The sequence below is a fragment of the Pseudorca crassidens genome, chromosome 3, assembly GCF_039906515.1.
Source record: "Pseudorca crassidens isolate mPseCra1 chromosome 3, mPseCra1.hap1, whole genome shotgun sequence".
Classification (NCBI taxonomy): Eukaryota; Metazoa; Chordata; class Mammalia; order Artiodactyla; family Delphinidae; genus Pseudorca; species Pseudorca crassidens.
This window is the reverse complement of record NC_090298.1, coordinates 112,391,548-112,410,380: the sequence shown is the minus strand read 5'-3', so window position 1 is coordinate 112,410,380 and position 18,833 is coordinate 112,391,548. Positions and strand designations below refer to the sequence as shown.

Below are 18,833 nucleotides of genomic sequence, written 5' to 3'. Positions count from 1 at the left end.
GCCACACTTAGGCAGCTGCCCCAGCAGGCACTAAAATTAGGTGACCCGTCAGACCCAGGACATGGTGATCACGGGCAGGCTGCCAAAGCTGCCCAGAGGGTCACTCCTCCCAGCCCAGGACCCAAGGCAGGGCAGAACAAGAGCGGCCCAGTGTCCTTTCACACCCGGGGAAACTGAGGCCTGGAGAAGAGCAGGAATCACTGAAGGGCTGAGAACTTGGAGTTTTGTTTATTCCTTTAGGAATTGTCCTTGAGGATGAAAAGTAATACGTACCCCTAGTAGAAATTTAAAATATATTCCATGAAGAGATGAGAATTTGAAAACCACAATCCCATCCCCTGAGCTAACTTCCACTTTTTCTAATATATCTCCCTCCTTCTTTGCAGACTGTTTTACACAACAGAAAACACGCTTTACAACTTATAAAATGTTCCCTTCCTCTACCTAGAATCATTTTGACAAATCATTAAAAATTCTTTACACGCATCCATTTGAATCAATGTACAGTATTCCATTTTATTAATATGCCAGAGAAATTCCCTATTGTTGAAGTTATTTCCCCTTTCGTGCTGTTATAAAAAAAACACTGCAGTAAACACCTAGGCACATGAATGTTTGTCCACATCTATGCTGATCTCAGGATGGATTGCCAGCAGTGGAATGAATGGGTCACAAGAGAAGCATATGTTCAGGCTCTCGATACAGACTGCCTCCTCCTTTCCAAAAAGCCTCCCCACACATTCCTCTGCCAGCTCTGGCCACGGCTCCTTCCTTCCACAGTTTGCTCATTTCTGGGATCATTTCTCTTCAAGGAAGTTTGTGTCTGTAACGCTTGCTTGTCTAACACTGCAGACAAAAGCATCTGTTCAGTGCAACACTGAGCGGCAGTGCCTTTTTCCTAAACTAACCACAGCATCCAGGAGACGCAGGAAGTAATCACAGACCCAGGGACTCAGAGTAGCTACTCCTGTGTATGTGGGCCTTAAATTAGGGGTCAAAGTGGAACCCGTTGATCTGGTCCTTCCAAAGAGCCCCAGCGACCTCTCCTACCCCAGCTCACCCAGCTGCACACACCCAGGAAACAATTCTCTTCAGTGATGCTGTCCATCCCCAACAAGGTTAACTGATAACCCAAATTATGACACCAGACCTAAGACGGCAACCCATAAAGCAACTTGGCCGAGAATCAAAGTGCCTTTATATTTCCCAGCAGAGAAACTAAACTCCAGGCTCAGTGTAAATAGGCTGTCTCTGGTCCGACGTCAGCCTCACTGCTGGCAAGTTATAGATGGCACTGCCGTATCACCCGTCATAAATACAGTCCCTTGGCTAAACAAAACCGACAGTTTTGTGTCAATAACCTTTGAACCACTCAAACCCAGTGTCAATTGTATTTGTCTTCCAGCTGAGGTTTACTCTAGACTGTTTGCTAAATCAGGGCTCATCTGCGGAGATAATTCAAATATATTACAGGCACCAGGCAGACACAAGAGCCCCTACCTCTGCTCCCGGGCCTCCCCCAGGCCCCACAAGGGTCTCCACCATGGCAGCCTGCATGCTGCCCATTCCCCTCAACACTCAGCAAGTCTTACTAGGAAAGAACAAGAAACAAGGGGAAAGAAGAGACACTGAGGCCAGGATTAGAACCCTGGCACTGCTGCCAGCCCTCTGGGCCACCCCAGCAAAGTCACCCACGCACGGGAAGCCTCTGTCTTCTCCTGAACGAAGGAAGTACCTAGTCTCCTGAAACATGGAGTCCCTATTTTCAGAGGACTGCTCATGTATCACATCAGGCCACGTGAAGGGATCAGCTCTGGACAGTGATAACCCAGGAAGAGCAGAAATGCAGAATCAGCTCCCAGTGCCGTACAAGAGAGGGATGAGCAGAGAGCAAAACCCTCCAAGTGCTGCTGTGTTGAGGAGCAACCAACATGGAGACACCCTGACCTGACTGGGGCCGGGGTGGGCTCCAAACAGATATGACATAATACACAGCTACCTTTTCACAGAAAGGGATACAGCACAGGGCTTCCCTGGTGGCGCAGTGGTTGGGAATCTGCCTGCCAGTGCAGGGGGCACGGGTTCGAGCCCTGGTCCGGGAAGATCCCACATGCCGCGGAGCAACTAAGCCTGTGTGCCACAACTACTGAGCCTGTGTTCTAGAGCCCGCGAGCCACAACTACTGAGCCCACGTGCCACAACTACTGAAGCCCGTGCTCCTAGAGCCCGTGCTCCGCAACAAGAGAGGCCACCACAATGAGAAGCCTGGGCACCGCAATGAAGAGTGGCCCCCATTCGTCACAATTAGAGAAAGCCCGCGTGCAGCAACAAAGACCCAATGCAGCCAAAAATAAATAAACAAATTAATTAATAAAATTGCATTTTTAAAAAATCCTTTAAAAAAAAAGGATACAGCACAGAGACAGCCCAGCTCTGGCCAAGACGGGTGCAGTTACCCTGGCCACCTGAGGCTGGGCTAATCTGTGCAATTAGCCTGCTGCATGCCAAGCCCTGCGCTGCCGCCAGGGAGAGAGGAACTCAGACGAGATTCGTTCTCCCACCGCCAAGGCTCCTCTCACACCCCCTCGGACCACCCCCACCTACCTAACTACCCACCCACCTACCTACCTACCTTCAACAGCTGGGGGCCTCTCAGCCATGACCCAGGGTCTTCAGTGCCTTTCACCATCTGGGGGGCTTCACCCAAGCCCACTCGCAAGCCCCCCAGCTGGCAGGAACCCAAACACCCCCAGTGAGGAAGGGGAAAAGGCTTAGGAAACTACCTCTGCTTCGTCTCAGGGCTATGAAGCTGGGGGCTTGACAGGAGGTTAGGATGGGAGGACTGGGGTGTTAAGGGCTGTGTTTTAATGACCATGAACCTCTCTGGGAAATGAATGAGAAGAAACTCAACACGGAAACCCCTGTGTGAAATGGAAGGGGCAAAGAGAGAACACAGCTGTGTTGTGGTTAACAGAGCTCCAGGCAAGCCCCCAGCTTCATAGCCCTGAGACCCAGCACCGATCTGTAAAATGGGAATTATGCTCTCTGCCCAAAGAGTCACTGCCACGATCAGACAAAGTGGGGGCCGTCGAAGCCTTCCACGTCTTGAAACACGTCCACAAGCAGAAGGGATGATGGCTGCTGTGGTTAGAAGGCTGTGCTTCCCCTACATCGACCAGGAGGCAGAGATCCACATCCCGCCCCTGGCTCCACCTCTAACTGCTCTGAGACCCCAGGGAAGTGCCGCCCCTCCCTGGGCCTCACTGGAATCGGGAGGGACTTACACAAGGCAGTCTCTAAAGTCCCTTCAGCTCTGATGCCATAGGATGGATTCCGTGATGGGGGTCGACTACCGAGGCCAGCCCACGGCAAGGTGCCCCTTCCCAGAGGTCAGCTCGACCCCTCCCCCATCAATTTGATGGGAATCGCAGAGGAGGTGTTGGCAGAACCAGGGTCAAAGACGTCACCATCACTCACCTTTGGGAGCCTAACCCCTATCCGGGGATGCGGGGATCCCTCAGGTTTCCACTTCTCATCTCTGCCGGCCCCTGGCAGAAGGGAGTGCCAGGACCATCCCTTTACCCCCTGGAGGAATAGAAAGGGCAAAGCGGCAGCGTCTGTGCCGAGCGGGGAAGGCAGGAGACTTTTATAAATGACCCTCTTAGCTGTTTACGAGACACCTTCTGAGAGAAAGCAGAGGAGGAGAAATAAACTTGAAGTAGGGAAACCTGGCTGGTGTCTGAGATGAGCTTTGATAAGCCAGCTGCGCCAGCATTTCTTCTGCTTTTATGGCTACCTTTACGGCCCTGTGTTTGGGACCCTTTATCAGGGGCCGGAAGGAGAGAGCAGGCAAGACGAAAAGTCTTCCCTGGCAACTCCACGAGCAGATCCCACCTCCTCTGGAGATCAAGATAACCCCAGTGTGCCTCCCAGTCCAGGCAGCTGTGCCCCAGACGCCCAGATCTGGGGTGGACAAGGAATTCCTGAGCACGGCAGTAAATTTGAAGAGCCAGGCCCTTGGGCAGCCGTGACTGTGCTGCAGCCCCACGACAACAGTGCTAGGACTGGGCTTCTCCTGAGACCACTAGGTAGCCCCATCAGGACACTCTGGATCCCTTATCCCAAAACCCACTGACATCAGGAGGGGTGTCTTGGGGTTCCTCCCCCAGCACAACCTGGTGCTTCCTGCTGGGCCTGGGGCTAGGACAGCTTCCCAGACTCACACCCAGGTTGAGGCTGGGGATCTACCATTCTCACCCCCCTGAACTTTCCAGCATTATGTAATGGTTAAAAATATGGGGTAGAGAAAGACTCTTCCATCAAGCAACCAGTTCTGAATTCCAGCTCCTCCCCTTGCTACCTGGGGCGGTAACTCCCTCTGGGCCTTGGTTTTCTCATCCGTTAAATGGCCGGTGCAATCAGTCCCTAAACTTGCAGGACGGGACACGTAGGAGCAGCGCAGCAGATAGGAACAGTCTTCAAATTGGGTGTCTGGACGTCCCAGCAGCAAAAGTAGTCAAGATGCCAGTGTTCACGGCTCATTTCCCTAGACTGGCCATGCTCTGGAAGCCTGAAACCTTCATGTCAGCCTCACCTGAATGATGGTGGCCCAAGCCCCGGCCCCATATGTATGGCAAACCTTACTGGGCTCCTAACATGAGCCACTGTGCTTGGGGCTAGGGGACAGTGTTACAGAAATGGAGAAAGATATACTCCTGACACCCAGGGAGTCCACAGTCTGTGGCCAGAAACAAGCCTACAGATTCAGGATATGTGAAGTGCAAAACTCGGAGATGGTGCCAAGGGAGCAGGACAGTAGATACAGGCATGGTCGGGGAGCGGGGCTGGAGGAGCTACTCAGAAGATGGGTCTCTGGGCTGGGCCTGAAGAAGTGAGAAGGAGTTTGCCAAGAGAAAGAGAAGGAGAAGGAAACCATTCCCTAGTCAATTAATGGCTGGTAATTTGTAGCAGGTGAGCCCCATGGAGGGGAGGCAAGGACAGCCGGGCCCAGGCAGCAGAGGGTGAGAGGAAACAGTGGACCAGCCTCCACTTAGAAAAGCCTTGAATGGCGGCTGGGCAGCCCCAGCCTAGTGCTAAAGGTGCCGAAGGTGCAGCCCAGGGCAGGTAAAGGGTGTGGGCCAGGTAACAACATCAGTTTAGACTGCTTTGGGGGAACTGCTCTTGGATCACAGCAGAGGACGACAGGGAGGATAGGGTCTTGGAGGAGACTGAACAAGAAAGCAGGTGATGAGGGCACAGCAGGGGGAATGCCCAAGAATCTGGCTCACTCAGAGCTGCCCCCGTGGAAGCAGAGAGCCTGCCCTCCAGCAGATCCACGTGGCCAGACCACTGTGCCCACCGCAGACCTGCTTCTCAAAGGCATCCAAGAGATCAGAACCAGGTGCCCGAATGCAGCCCTGGCATCTCCAGAGCCCCACTGGTGCCACAGCCACCCCAGGCCTGGAGGCAGTCACCCACTGTTGGGCAACCCAGGCACCTCACAGCACAGACACCCCATATGTGCCTCTCCTCTTCTCAGACGACACCCAGGCCCTTGCTTCCGAGGTATTTTGGAGGCAAAACTACATGCTTTTTCCTCCCTGCTCCCAGCTCAGCCCAGCTGCACCAGGCTCCCCTAAAACCGTGCTTGCAGCCACCGGAAGCCTGTGGGTCCATCAGCCACAGCCCTGCATGGGCTCCAGCATGGTTCAGAGTGCACTCCTAGTTTCCTGGCCCAGCAACTCTTATCTCCCCTTCCAACGCCCTGGACCCTCGCCCTCCATCCTTTCCAAGGGTCCCCCAACAGCTGTGTGCTCTGCGGGGACATACCCTCCATCCACCCCCAAGGAGAACCCCAACCCGGCTTCTTGTAGTAAAACATTATATTTTGGAATAATACAGATTCACTGGAAGTTGCCCAGATAGTACAGACAGGCCTGTGAGCCCCTCCCCGTTTCCCCCATGGTTGCATCTTACATTACTACAGTACAACACCAACGCTAGGAAACTGACACTGCTATAAAGCACGTGTAGTTCCCATTTTCTCACAGGTGTAGATTCATGAAATCACCACCAAAATCAAGATACTGAACCGTTCCATCAGCCCAATCTTTGAGACCGCCTTTTTTTTTTTAATTTAAAATACATACGATAAAACTTTTTTAAAAAACCAGATCAGGGTGGGGAATGGAGACTGAAGCCAAGAGATTTAGCAACAGACGCACTAGTCAAACAGTCCACACTGGAGCAAAGGGGCAGGTGTGGTAAAAGGAACCTTCTTTCCCTCTTCCCACTCTCCTGCCGCATGGCCCTGCCCCAGGGCCGCCAGAGAGCGGAGGGAGAAACAGAAGTGTGAGAGGGCAGCGAGGAACCCAGACACGTGGACCCAGAGCCCCAATCCAGAAAGGCCAGGGCCCTGCATTTCTCCATGCCCCCAACAGGGTGAGCCAACAGCCTTCAGTGAACCAAGGCAGCTCCCCTACCCGCTGCAGCCCAGCTACCACCCAAGTCCCTTCTTCTCCTCCTTGAAGGCTGAAGGGGGCTTCTCCATTGCCTCACCATTGCCACAGAGGGACCCCTGGCCAGGTGGGGGCCCCACAGGTTGCTGAATGAAGGAGCATATACGACTCAGGCCCCTCTTAGGCCCTGAGGCCCCCGGCCCCAACCCCAAAGGAAGGTAGAAGCACAGCCAGGGCAGTTTGGATGATAACTCTGGGTGGGCCTGTGAAAGGGCCCAGGAAGGCGGTCAGCAGCTAGACTTCATCCACCAGGCCTCCTGGCCACCTCTCCCCTTCCTGAGGGCCCCTGGTGCGGGCTCCTTGGAGAATGTTGGGTACAGGGGCTACAGACTCAATGGGCGTGGAGAGACAGAGGGAGGCACTGGGAGCTCAGGCCAGCCCTCTGGTGTGGGGCCCAGGGAGCCAGAGTCCAGGGATCCAGGGTCCAGGTAGCCAGGGTCCAGTGATCCAGAGCCCAGGGATCCAGGGTCCAGGGTTCCAGGGCCCAGGGATCCAGGGTCCAGGGATCCAGGGTCCAGGTATTCAGGGCCCAGGGATCCAGAGCCCAGTGATCCAGGGCCCAGGGATCCAGGGTCCAGGGATCCAGAGCCCAGGGATCCAGAGTCCAGGGATCCAGGGCCCAGGGATCCAGGGTCCAGGGATCCAGAGCCCAGGGATCCAGGGTCCAGGGATCCAGGGCCCAGGGATCCAGAGCCCAGTGATCCAGGGCCCAGGGATCCAGGGTCCAGGTAGCCAGAGTCCAGGGATCCAGGGTCCAGGGATCCAGGGCCCAGGGATCCAGAACCCAGGGATCCAGGGTCCAGGGATCCAGGGCCCAGGGATCCAGAGCCCAGGGATCCAGGGTCCAGGGATCCAGGGCCCAGAGATCCAGGGTCCAGGGATCCAGGGTCCAGGGATTCAGGGCCCAGGGATCCAGAGCCCAGTGATCCAGGGCCCAGGGATCCAGGGTCCAGGGATCCAGGGCCCAGGGATCCAGGGTCCAGGGATCCAGGGCCCAGGGATCCAGAGCCCAGGGATCCAGGGTCCAGGGATCCAGAGCCCAGGGATCCAGAGCCCAGGGATCCAGGGTCCAGGGATCCAGGGTCCAGGGATCCAGGGTCCAGGGATCCAGAGCCCAGGGATCCAGAACCCAGGGATCCAGGGTCCAGGGATCCAGAGCCCAGGGATCCAGGGTCCAGGGATCCAGGGCCCAGGGATCCAGGGTCCAGGGATCCAGGGCCCAGGGATCCAGGGTCCAGGTAGCCAGAGTCCAGGGATCCAGGGTCCAGGGATCCAGGGTCCAGGGATCCAGGGCCCAGGGATCCAGAGCCCAGGGATCCAGAACCCAGGGATCCAGGGTCCAGGGATCCAGGGTCCAGGGATCCAGGGCCCAGGGATCCAGGGTCCAGGGATCCAGGGCCCAGGGATCCAGGGTCCAGGGATCCAGGGCCCAGGGATCCAGGGTCCAGGTAGCCAGAGTCCAGGGATCCAGGGTCCAGGGATCCAGGGTCCAGGGATCCAGGGCCCAGGGATCCAGAGCCCAGGGATCCAGAACCCAGGGATCCAGGGTCCAGTGATCCAGAGCCCAGTGATCCAGGGTCCAGGGTTCCAGGGCCCAGGGATCCAGGGTCCAGGGATCCAGGGCCCAGGGATCCAGTGTCCAGGGATCCAGTGTCCAGGGATCCAGAGTCCAGGGATCCAGGGCCCAGGGATCTAGGGTCCAGGTAGCCAGAGTCCAGGGATCCAGAGCCCAGGGATCCAGGGTCCAGTGATCCAGAGCCCAGTGATCCAGGGCCCAGGGATCCAGGGTCCAGGGATCCAGGGCCCAGAGATCCAGGGTCCAGGGGTCCAGGGATCAAGAGCCCAGGGATCCAGGGTCCAGGGATCCAGAGCCCAGGGATCCAGAACCCAGGGATCCAGGGTCCAGGGATCCAGGGCCCAGGGATCCAGAGCCCAGGGATCCAGGGTCCAGGGATCCAGGGCCCAGAGATCCAGGGTCCAGGGATCCAGGGTCCAGGGATTCAGGGCCCAGGGATCCAGAGCCCAGTGATCCAGGGCCCAGGGATCCAGGGTCCAGGGATCCAGAGCCCAGGGATCCAGGGTCCAGGGATCCAGAGCCCAGGGATCCAGGGTCCAGGGATCCAGGGTCCAGGGATCCAGGACCCAGGGATCCAGAGCCCAGGGATCCAGGGTCCAGGGATCCAGGGCCCAGGGATCCAGAGCCCAGGGATCCAGGGTCCAGGGATCCAGGGCCCAGGGATCCAGAGCCCAGGGATCCAGGGTCCAGGGATCCAGGGTCCAGGGATTCAGGGCCCAGGGATCCAGGGTCCAGGGATTCAGGGCCCAGGGATCCAGGGTCCAGGGATCCAGGGCCCAGGGATCCAGAGCTGCCTCCACTCAGAAAGGAAATCAGTACTGTGAAGTCAGCCAGATCACTGGAGTGAAGGCAGGGATTTGGCCTCCCCCATACCCCAATTCCAGCACCTCCTTCCCCAGCCCAGAGGAGAAACCCAGGGCCCTCTGTAGTCCATCTCCCACCCCTCACTCAGACCTCACTCAACTGTCTCTTGCCCCCTGCCCACCATACTAGAGCAGAGCCCTGCTCTGGCCTCTTCCCAGCTCAGTCACCCTCAGGGGCGCCCCCTTCCCCTGGGGGATCCCTTGTGCTGGCATTCAGAGCTCAGCTGCCCTCTGCAGCCCAGCTCCCATCACAGCCCCATAAGCACTCAGGCTCGGCCACCCTCAACTAAACCAAATTTACAGCTTCCCAAACGCTCCCCACATCCCCTGCCTGCGTGTGTTCACCTATCCTGTCCACTTGCCCATACAGCTTCCCCATCTGCTCTGGAGGAAATCTTGCCCACGTCTCAAGAGCCAGTACCAAAATTAGCTGCTCTAGAGAGCCTTCTGTGATCCGCAGGCCCGCTCTACTTCACCTGTCGGCCACAGTGACCCAGGGGTGTGGGGCTGGCCAAGTATAAGGATCCCACAGTAAGCTGAGGAACCTGAGGCCCAAGTAGGGGAAGTGTCTTGCCTGGCCGCCCTGTACCTCTTCGCTTCTGCCCTCCTCCTTGAAGACTGTGGGCAGAGAGAGGGAGGTCACCTTGCACGCTCCTGGAGGCGGGGAGGGGGCTGGACCCCCTCCAGCCTGGGTATATCCAAGTACCACAAGCTCCCAGAGTCTAGTGCCAGACCAGCTCTGCCTCCTTGGAAGCCTTACCACTGTTGACTATAGCCAAACTTCCTGGTTCCTAGAGGAAGGGGGACCTTGAGATGTGCCAGTCACACTGACCTCCCAGCCTACCCAGGCCCTCTCAGATGACCCAGCACCTAGGGGTTCCCAGGGAGACGCAGCTCAGGGGGCAAGAAGGCTGCCACCAGCACGGTCCAGGCCCTGGCCAACCGGTCCAAAGCGTGCGAGAATGGAGGTCTCCGTCGGCAGAGAACACAGCCGGGACAAGGTCCCGTGGAGCCTTCAGGCTGCACTGCTCCTCCTTCCTATTTATGGCCCTCTGGAGGCTGCTTTCCCCTTTGTTCTGCCAAACAAGCTCACTCCTGACTTCCAAGTCAGCCAGGGACTTGGTAAACATTTGTCAGGACTCGTCCCTCACTTTGTGTTTGTCTCCGTGGCGGGGATCTGGGTTCTGTGCGCAGACAAGCGTCACCCCTGGGGCTCGGCAGGGGTCCCCACGTTCTGCAGCCCCGAGGCCCCAGCTGCAGGCGTACCAGGATGGAGTCTCTCCGTCCACCGAAAGTCCAGCCTCGTGCCACCCTGCCTGAAATGCCACCCCATCCTCAGTCTCATGCGTGCCCCCCAGGGCAGGAACCGCACGTGGGCCCTGTCAGTCAGACAGTCACACCTAGTGGCAGTGAGTTTGAGGTGTCTGGGAGAGGGCGGGAGGGGGAGCCTGTGAGGACTCAAGGTTTGCGTTGAGGGGGCTGAGTGTGAGCCAGAGCCCAACACAAGGAGAGGGAAGGAGAGGCGGCAGCAGCTGCCACCGGCTTACCACCTCCACGTGTCCTGAACTCAAGATGGTACCACCCAGCCAGCCGAGGTCAGTGTGCCCTGATCAAAGCCGCCAGCTGGGCAGGCAGCCTCCAAAAAGGCAGGTACTCTGCAGAGATGCCAGCCTCAGATTTCATAGTCAGTGCCAGGGAGCAGACAGATGGAGGCCTGTGCCAGATGGAGGGCCCAGAGGGCTGAGATGTTCTGAGCAGACTGAGTCTCTAGGCCTCAGTTTCCCTATACGCACAGTGGGAACCCCGAGGGAGAGAGCTCATCAGCCTGGAGCCACACAGGAAGCTACCTCAGACCCCACGGCGCAGGGCAGGACAGAGCGGGAGGCCCGGGGGACAGAGAGTCCAGGGCCCAGGCCTACAACCTTCACCTCTCTAGTCCTGCACTTGTTTGATTCCTGGGGATGGAAACAGTGCCTGCTTTACAGATTTGCTCTGAGAACAAAAGGAGCTCACGCACAGAAAGATGTTGGCAAAGCCCCGGCCCACACCTGGGCCTTAATCCACGGGAGCTGGTGTTATTGTTACTATCACTCGCCATCTTGGGCAAGTCGCTGAGCCTCTTCCAAGTTCTCCTCTCCCTCATCTATAAAGCGGGCTGACAGCTGGTTGTGATGAGGAACCGCCCTGATACAAAGAGCCACACACAGGCCTAGCATCCTGCTGGTGTTAAAAAAGCAGCGTGCCCTCTACATGGATCCAGTAGGTAGTTAACTGGTGCTTGCTGACTTGACTCACAAACAGCTAACAGGAAACTTTAAAGGAGCGAGGAACAGCTGACCCATGGAGGTTCTTCCGTCAGGATGGAAGGCCACACCTCGGCACCCCCAGGGTCCGGGACCCTCGGAGACGGGCTGGACAGCCTCGTGGAGAGGCTCCTTACTCTGCAGCTTGCAAACTGTGGCCCAGGGAGCCCTGGGGCTCCTCGGGGTGCCTGTAGGGCCAGAAAGGAATGTGGGGGGAGGGCAGATGAGCCCACGTCTACACCAACCCTCAATCAGAGCAGCACTGCATTCATCTGTTTAGGAGTCCTGGTAAAGTTTCATCTGAAAAATGCACCCTTCTGCCAGAAGTAATTCAACTTCTTGTTTGTCACATGAAGAAAATAAAGCCCAGAGGGTCCCAAGGGGCCAGGAACCCAGCACTTTGGAGCTGTGGAGGCCCTTTTGGTAGCTCTTTATGCCGCTCCTCATGGCAGGTGGGGCAAGAGGGATACAGGGGGCTGTGCCCCTTCCTCAGGTGGATAAGAACATCCTGCCCTTCGCTAGCTTTGTCACGTCCCTGCCCCTACCCCAGCTCCAGGGCAAACTCCTGCTACACCCACACCTCAGGGGGAAGTTCACTTTCTCCAGGAAGCCTGCCCTGACCCCTAGGTTAGGTTTGCTGCCCCTGTTCTGTCTCCCACAGCCCCTAACCTGCCCCACTTCTAAAGATGCATTCATCTTTAGATCCAATCCCTCATGAAGGATTGCACCAAGACTGTCTATGACCCCTGAGTCCCCAGCACCCCAAACAGTGCCAGCACATGGAGTGGGTGCTATTGAAATTGCCTGATGAATTGCCTGTTGACAAATGGAATGGCGTACAGCCTCCACTGTCCTAATCTGTAAAATGGGTGAATACCACCTCCCACAATGAGAATAATGACTGGCAAGTCAAGGTCTCAAACAGCAGAGGTCTTTCTTCTGCTGCCCTGGGCGGTTCTGAGGGCAGGCAGCCAGGCATTATCACCAGGTTCTTCTGCCATGGCAGAGGTTCACCTCAATGAACAGAGGCCTGGGCTGGCCATGCGGGGTCCCTTACCAAGACCTCAGGGCACCTCACCCATCAGAGGTGCCTGCCAGGCCAGCACACACTTTCTCAGCACTAGTATTTACATAGGCTTTGCAGAGGGGGGAAACACAAAATGCTTCAAAGCACTCCACAGGGGAGAAGGGACCACAAAGCCCTGGGGATCCAGCAGGGGCTCCTGTGGCCAGCCCTGAGCTGACTCCAGGACCTACCAAGGGCTGCTCCTGATGAGCTCACAAGCCTGCGGCTGAGGCCAGGCCTTGCACATGTGGCCATCCCTACGCATCACAGCCCTGCTAGGCATCTCCCATTGAGCAGCTGAGAAAGTGAGGCTCACGATGATAAGGGGGCAGAACTGGGATTCCCACCCACTCTGCCTCCAGATGAGCCTTGAGTGCCGGGGAGAACCTGGGCCAAAAGTGAACACACAGGATATCTCAAGTCCCCAGGTTCTAACCCACTCAGCCCTGGAAGTGGGGCTGGAGTGCTGGGGGGCACAGCTTAGAGAGAAGAATTAGAGGTGCAGGTGACTCTGCACCAAAACACACTCCCATCTCCCCACGGGGCAGTCAGCCTGAGGAGCCCAGGGGAAATGGCAGTCACTTTGCAGCCACCAGCTCTATGCATCCAAGGTTCCCATCTGAGGGGGACCGCCCCGCAACACTGAGGGAGCATCAATATTTCATGGGCAGCTCCCTCCTGGCCTCCAATCGTGTTCTCAGTCGCCATGAGACAATTCAGAATTTCCAACTCAGGGCTAATAGGCTGCCCTCAGCCAGTCAGCCAGAGGAGGCGGGGTAATTATTTTAAAAGCCTCCGACAGAGCTGCTCACCGCGCTGGTTCCCCAGATGGTCTGTTTGCGGCAGTGGCTGTGCCCCTTCGGGCCCTGAACGCCCTGTCTCCCCAGCAGCAGCAGACACCTGGAAGGCTCCTGGAGCACAAGCCACAGAGCCTGTGAGGATGAGAGACACAGACCAGGCCTACAGAAGGGTAAACTGAGGCCCTCTAAAGGGCAGCTCCAAAAGCAGGGGCCTCAACTTCTCACCTTCATATTTCCCAAGCCAAGCTGTAGCCTCCTGTGCTCCAGGCAGATGGATAGACTGATGGACCAAGAAAGAGACGGATGAAGTGGCCGAGTGAATGCTATTGCAGTATTCTGCTCCTATATCACCTCCTCAGATCCATCCTTCACTACCCAGAGGGAGTGATCTTTCTAATATAAATCTGACCAGATCTCTCACTGTTTAAACTCTTCACCTGCTCCTGTTTGCCTTCAGGAGAACATCCCATCCTCCTAACAAGGATTGTGAAGCCCTGTGGTATCTGCTTCCCACTTAATCCTCCAACTTCCTCTTCCCCCATTCTATGCCTTATCACCTGTTCCAGTGCTATTCCACAGTAGGAGGGGAGAGGGGGAGAACTGTTCCAGGCAAACTCAAAGCCTGTATGTCATTCAGGGCCCTTCAACACCAGGCAGATTTCCTCTCCAGCACTGTGCTCCAAATATGGTTATGGGTGGCTGTGTCTGCCTCGTTGGCTCAACCCAAATGAGCAGGAGATATCAGTCTTTGTGTGTGTGCAATCACAGGCACAGAATATGTGTTCTCTAAACTTCTGCTGACTTAACAGATGCCTGTCCAGGAAGGTTCCAGACCAGGGCTCTTTCCATTATTCCATATAAATGCAGATAGGTCTGCAATGACAAAAATACTTGAGATGCCCAAATGGTTTCTATTTTTGCTTTGGCTGCCAGGAAGCTCAAAGTGCAATATAATAACGCTCAAAGTAATTAATCTCTTACCTGATCCTAGGGGTTCCTCTCTACCTTTAGAGCCTCTAATTCCCTCCTCACAGATGAAAAAGGGAGTACAAATAGATGCCCTTCCTTGATCTAATGATCCATCCCTATATGTGAGTCAGTAGACTCTGAGCCTGCCCTCAGACTTTCTGGTAGCCCTCTACCTCTTCCCATAGATGAATGCAGGAACAATCTTGATGGACTTCAGACTCTCAACAAAGCCAGTGCCTCCCCACTACAGTGGAGTGAACTTCTTACCAACACCATCAGCAGCCCTCTGAGAACCTTCACAGGGCAGGGACTTCTTTGGGAACTAACCCATTCCCCTCCACTTGCACCTCAGAGGACTTGTTGCAGGGCAGCAGCCAGTATTTTGGAGGGAGTATGATGAGTAGTCCCTAACATGGTGGTGCACCCTGTCCCATCCTTCTGGGGTGCAGCCTGTGATCCTAGCCTGGCCAGACACAGCCCTGAGCCACTCTTCTCCACAAATTGATTGGTTCAGCAGTGGGCTTGCAAGGTGCACCCAGCCAATCAGCATAGCCAAATTCCTTTGCCCCCCCCCCCCCGGAGGGTCCTGTGGTTGGCAAGAGAGGCTCAGCCCTGCTCTCGAGGAGCTTACAGGTGGTAGGGGCAATACGTTTTAACCAATCATTACATAAATACTGATTTCAATACTATTGAAATAAGAGCTATGAAGGGAAAGGACATTCTCCCTGCTTTTACTAGATATTGAAATAAGAAATACTGCTTGAAGAATCGTTATGCCTTTCTGCATAACTGTGGCAGAAGACATTTGCCCATTATGTTTAGTGTGAATTCATGTGACAAATTCAGCTCAGAGTTTTGTACTACGGAGAAAAACTTTGGACTAGAAGCAGCATGTCAGTTTGGAAGGAAAGACAAAGCAAATGCATCAGACAATTCTGTTGACCTTTTTTGGTTAGGTACCCGGAAGCTTAAAGCTAAACTGATACTAAGGTACAAGGATTGTGTCACTTCTGTTCCTGGTGGATCCAGCTCTAACCTTCCTCTCTCTGATGCCTGATTCCTCTGCCTTTAAAGTAGAAATATGTATGCCCCCAAGATGTCAAAATCTAAAGGGAAAATGTGAAAAATTCTTTTTGGAAGAAGTGAAAATATGATCATAAAAAGCATTTTTAACCTACTCCAGTTCACCAAGAACTTCTGGGCTTTCAGGCCCTGATCCCACTCCACCCCACCTGACCTGCCTGCTCAGCTTCCCTGATCCAAAACTTCCAAGCAGCTAAGCAGGGGATGAGAAGCAGGTCTGCTAAGTCAGAGAATGAACCTCCTCTTGCCTGATTCAACCAACGTGACCACCCTGGGGAAAGAAGGAAACAAAAATGAGAGCAAACTCTTTTAAAGAGCAAAGCTACCCGGCAGGTATCACCACTCTGAGCCTGCTGTCCACCCTTACACCAGGCCACACCCCTCAACTCCACCATCTCCTAGATTTATCGACGAAGTGAAAACTCTTATTATTCTCCCATTTCACAGGTAGGGAAGCTGAAGCCGGGAGATGTTATGTGATTTGCCCAAGGCCACACAGTCAGTAAAAGACAGACAAGACTCCAACTCTGACCATCGGGTCTCAGAGGCAGCTTTTTGACACCACAGGCTCCGCCTGGGAACAAGGACTTACAGAGAATCACATTCATGGGCCCAATCGCCACTGGGAACAAAACGCAGAAAATCACTGCTGTGCAGGAGGAGAAAGGTTTGATTTCCCAGCGCAAGCACCAGAGTGAATGCCACCGCAGCTAGACAAATGTCTGGCCCCCTCCATACGTAGTAAGGGCCCAGCGGTTACATTTATGCCCAAAGATGCCCAGGCGCCCAGGGTGTGGAAGGAGGCTGCCTGAGACAAGGTCGGTAGCATCTCAGGTTAGCAGCCCACGGGCCCAGACTGGCCAACAAACCAGTTTCACACATAAAACAGACAAACTCGTGGCAGCGGGAGAAGCAGAAGCTGGAATTCCTGAAGGGCAGGGTCCAAGCCTAGAGACTGCGTTCCAAGTCTGAAATCGGGGGTGTCAGGGACTCAGCCTTCACCCTTACGATCCTGTGTGCACCGAGCCCCACACACCCACCAAAGAGGTGCTCCCGCTGTTGAGGGTGGAGGGGAGACTGTGGATTCCCGCAACAGCAGGACAGGGTGCAGGGGCCGCCTTGAGGGCCCGAGTGCCGCGGCCTCTGCGAGCCTTGGTCCCGCAGGCTTCCGGCTTTGGGTGTTAGGAGGGCGTCCGGGGTCTCCGCGTTGCCGGCCGGGTAGCCTTGGAAGCGAGGACCAGAGGGTGCCAGGGCGGGCGCAGGGGGCTGTGGCCTCTCCCGCAGCAGCTGTCAGAGAGAACCACGCAGGGAGGCGCCGCCGGTGACGGCACCGCATGAAACATTGATGCCCGGCCGCCGCACTGCCATCTCCCGGCACCTTGAGCCAAAGCGGCAGCCCTGAGTCCCTTGGCCGTCGGGGGCAGGCTCAGGTGCTCCTGTCCCCCGGGGTAGTCCCAGACCGACTGCCCGCCCGACGCTGTACCCCATCCCGTGGCAGCAGGCTCAGACTGGGCACTTGGGGGAAGCGGGAGCCTGTTTGTCCAATTGGTTTCCGGCACAAGGCTTCACGCGGGATATCTGGCCATGGGTGAAGAACCCAGTCGTCTGCGGTTGGAACCCAGTTCCCCTCAGTCCGGTCCATCTCCCAGGAGCCACCAGCCAGGGATAGCCACCAACCAGGCCACATAGGTTGAGTCCTCCCCTGTGGAAAGGCCAAGCAGGACGACTGCTGGAGGGTGTGCAGGCAAGGGGCTGGACAAGGGGCCTCAGAAGTCTGTCCTTGTGGGGTTGGTCTCTCCTTTCCTCAACAGCCCAACCCCTGAGGAGGAAGGGGTGGGGGGAGAATCCTCCAAGCAGAGCAGAACGGGAGGTTGTCCCTCCCTAGTAACCCCCCCCCCATACACAGAGAAACTCTAGAGTCTGTCCTCAACTTCCCTTGGTTGCCAAGCTCTGCGCAGCGGACTCCCCCTGTCAATATGCAAGAGCAGCTCCCTCCCGCAGGCTGAGCAGAAAGGGGGAAAGGTCGACTCTCACAACCCCGGCTCAACCGTCACCTAGCGGGACGTGGGGAAACTCCGACCAGACCCCGACTAAACCGAGATCGGGCTCAGCCCCTCAAGTGTCAGGTGGGAAACTGAGCCCGGGGAGAGAAAGCCTGCAGGGGCCAGGCCGGGACTCGCAGAGACTTCGTCCGCATACGGCCAGGCCCCGCCTCCGCGCACGCAGTCCCGGGGCGCGCTCAACGGCCTAGGGCCCGGGCCACGAGCCGCGCAGACCCCTGCCTGCGCCCCGAGGGAGGCCGGGACCCCTAGCCGGCGGGACTGCGCGCCGTCTCCTCCGCGCTGGTCCCTGCGAGAGCCTCGCTTCCCCTCCCCCCTTCCCGCCTCCCCAGCTAGTGTCCCCGCCTTCCCCGCGGGCGACGGGCGGCGGCGCCGGGGCAGCGGGAGGAGCGGGCCGAGCAGCGGCAGCCGCGTCCTTGCACGCTGGGATGTAGCGAACCAGAAGGGGCCGAAGCTGCGCGCAGAGCCGGAGACGCAGCTGGATCCGGGGCCCTAGCCAGAGTCCAAACCTAAGCCAGAGTCCGTGGCGAGCGAGCCCGGACCCGAGGAGCCGCACGCGCCGCGCAGTCCGGGTCAGGTAAGAGTCTGTGGGCTAGGGGCGCTGGGTCCCCGCAGTGTTGGGGCGCAAGGAGGTGGTGGCCGAGTTGCGCGCTGTTTGCTCCGGGAGTAGGTGGGGTCCAGCCGGTGGCGCGGGACTGAGCACATCGCGAAGGCCAGGCGCCATCAAGGCAGCTCCAGGAGTTCATTCCTGCGCCCAGCGCACAATCACAACTGCCATCATCAGGCGCTACCTCACCTAACCGGTGGACCCACGCCATGCTTTAGTCCTGAGCACCCTAAGAGGGCAAGAGTTTCGGGGGTGCGGGCCCCAGCCCTGCGAAGGGCACAGCCCTGGACGCCGTTCGCAGCCCCTCGTGGTGGTGCGGACCGCTTGGGACCTCTGGGAGAAAGGGCAAGCGAGAGGGCCGCCCGCCGCTCCCCGCAGCACCCAGGAATGGGGGCCCCAGAACGAGCGGAAGCGCTGGCCCCTCTGCACGCGCGGGGACTTCGGCCTAAGCTTCGCGTCAAGAGGGTATTTTTCCTAAACGAAACCGCTTCATTCGTTCGTTCGTTCGTTTGTTCGGGCAGCTGTGCCGCAGGAAAGCAACCGACGTCGGCCGGAGCCCCGGCTGTCTTCGCCGCGCACCCCGACGTCCCGCCGCAGTGCTTGGAGGCGCCCCCAGCCCAAAGCGGCCTGCCGGAGCCGCCACCGGTCAGGCTTTTCCTTACCCTGAGAGAAACCCCAAATGCTCTTCGCAAAATCCAATAAAGACATTCCCGCAGCTTCTCCAGGGTTTGGTGGTTGACTCTGGGTTCCGGAGCACACAGCCGCTTCTCTAGAACCAGGTCTTGGAATTCTGAAATTGACCAGCCTCCTAAATCTCGGCCGATTCCACCGTGGTTAAGCGAGGGCCCCGTGGCCGGGATCGCAGCAATGGGAACCCCAGGCCGGAATCCAGGTTCCAAGGTTTTCCAGTTTAGGAACTCCCTTAATCAAAATATTTGAATCCACTTTTCTGAGAAACCAAGGCTCAGGCATCCTCTTGGCAGCCCAG

General features: G+C 56.9%; 1 long non-coding RNA gene across 1 annotated transcript; it reads left to right on the top strand.

Moving 5' to 3' along the window:
• The first annotated feature begins 17,474 nt into the window (after positions 1–17,474).
• LOC137220805 (uncharacterized) lies at positions 17,475–18,565 on the top strand. Its single transcript, XR_010941801.1, has 2 exons — positions 17,475–17,815; positions 18,367–18,565. It is a non-coding gene; the product is annotated as an uncharacterized lncRNA (long non-coding RNA).
• The last annotated feature ends 268 nt before the right edge of the window (positions 18,566–18,833 follow it).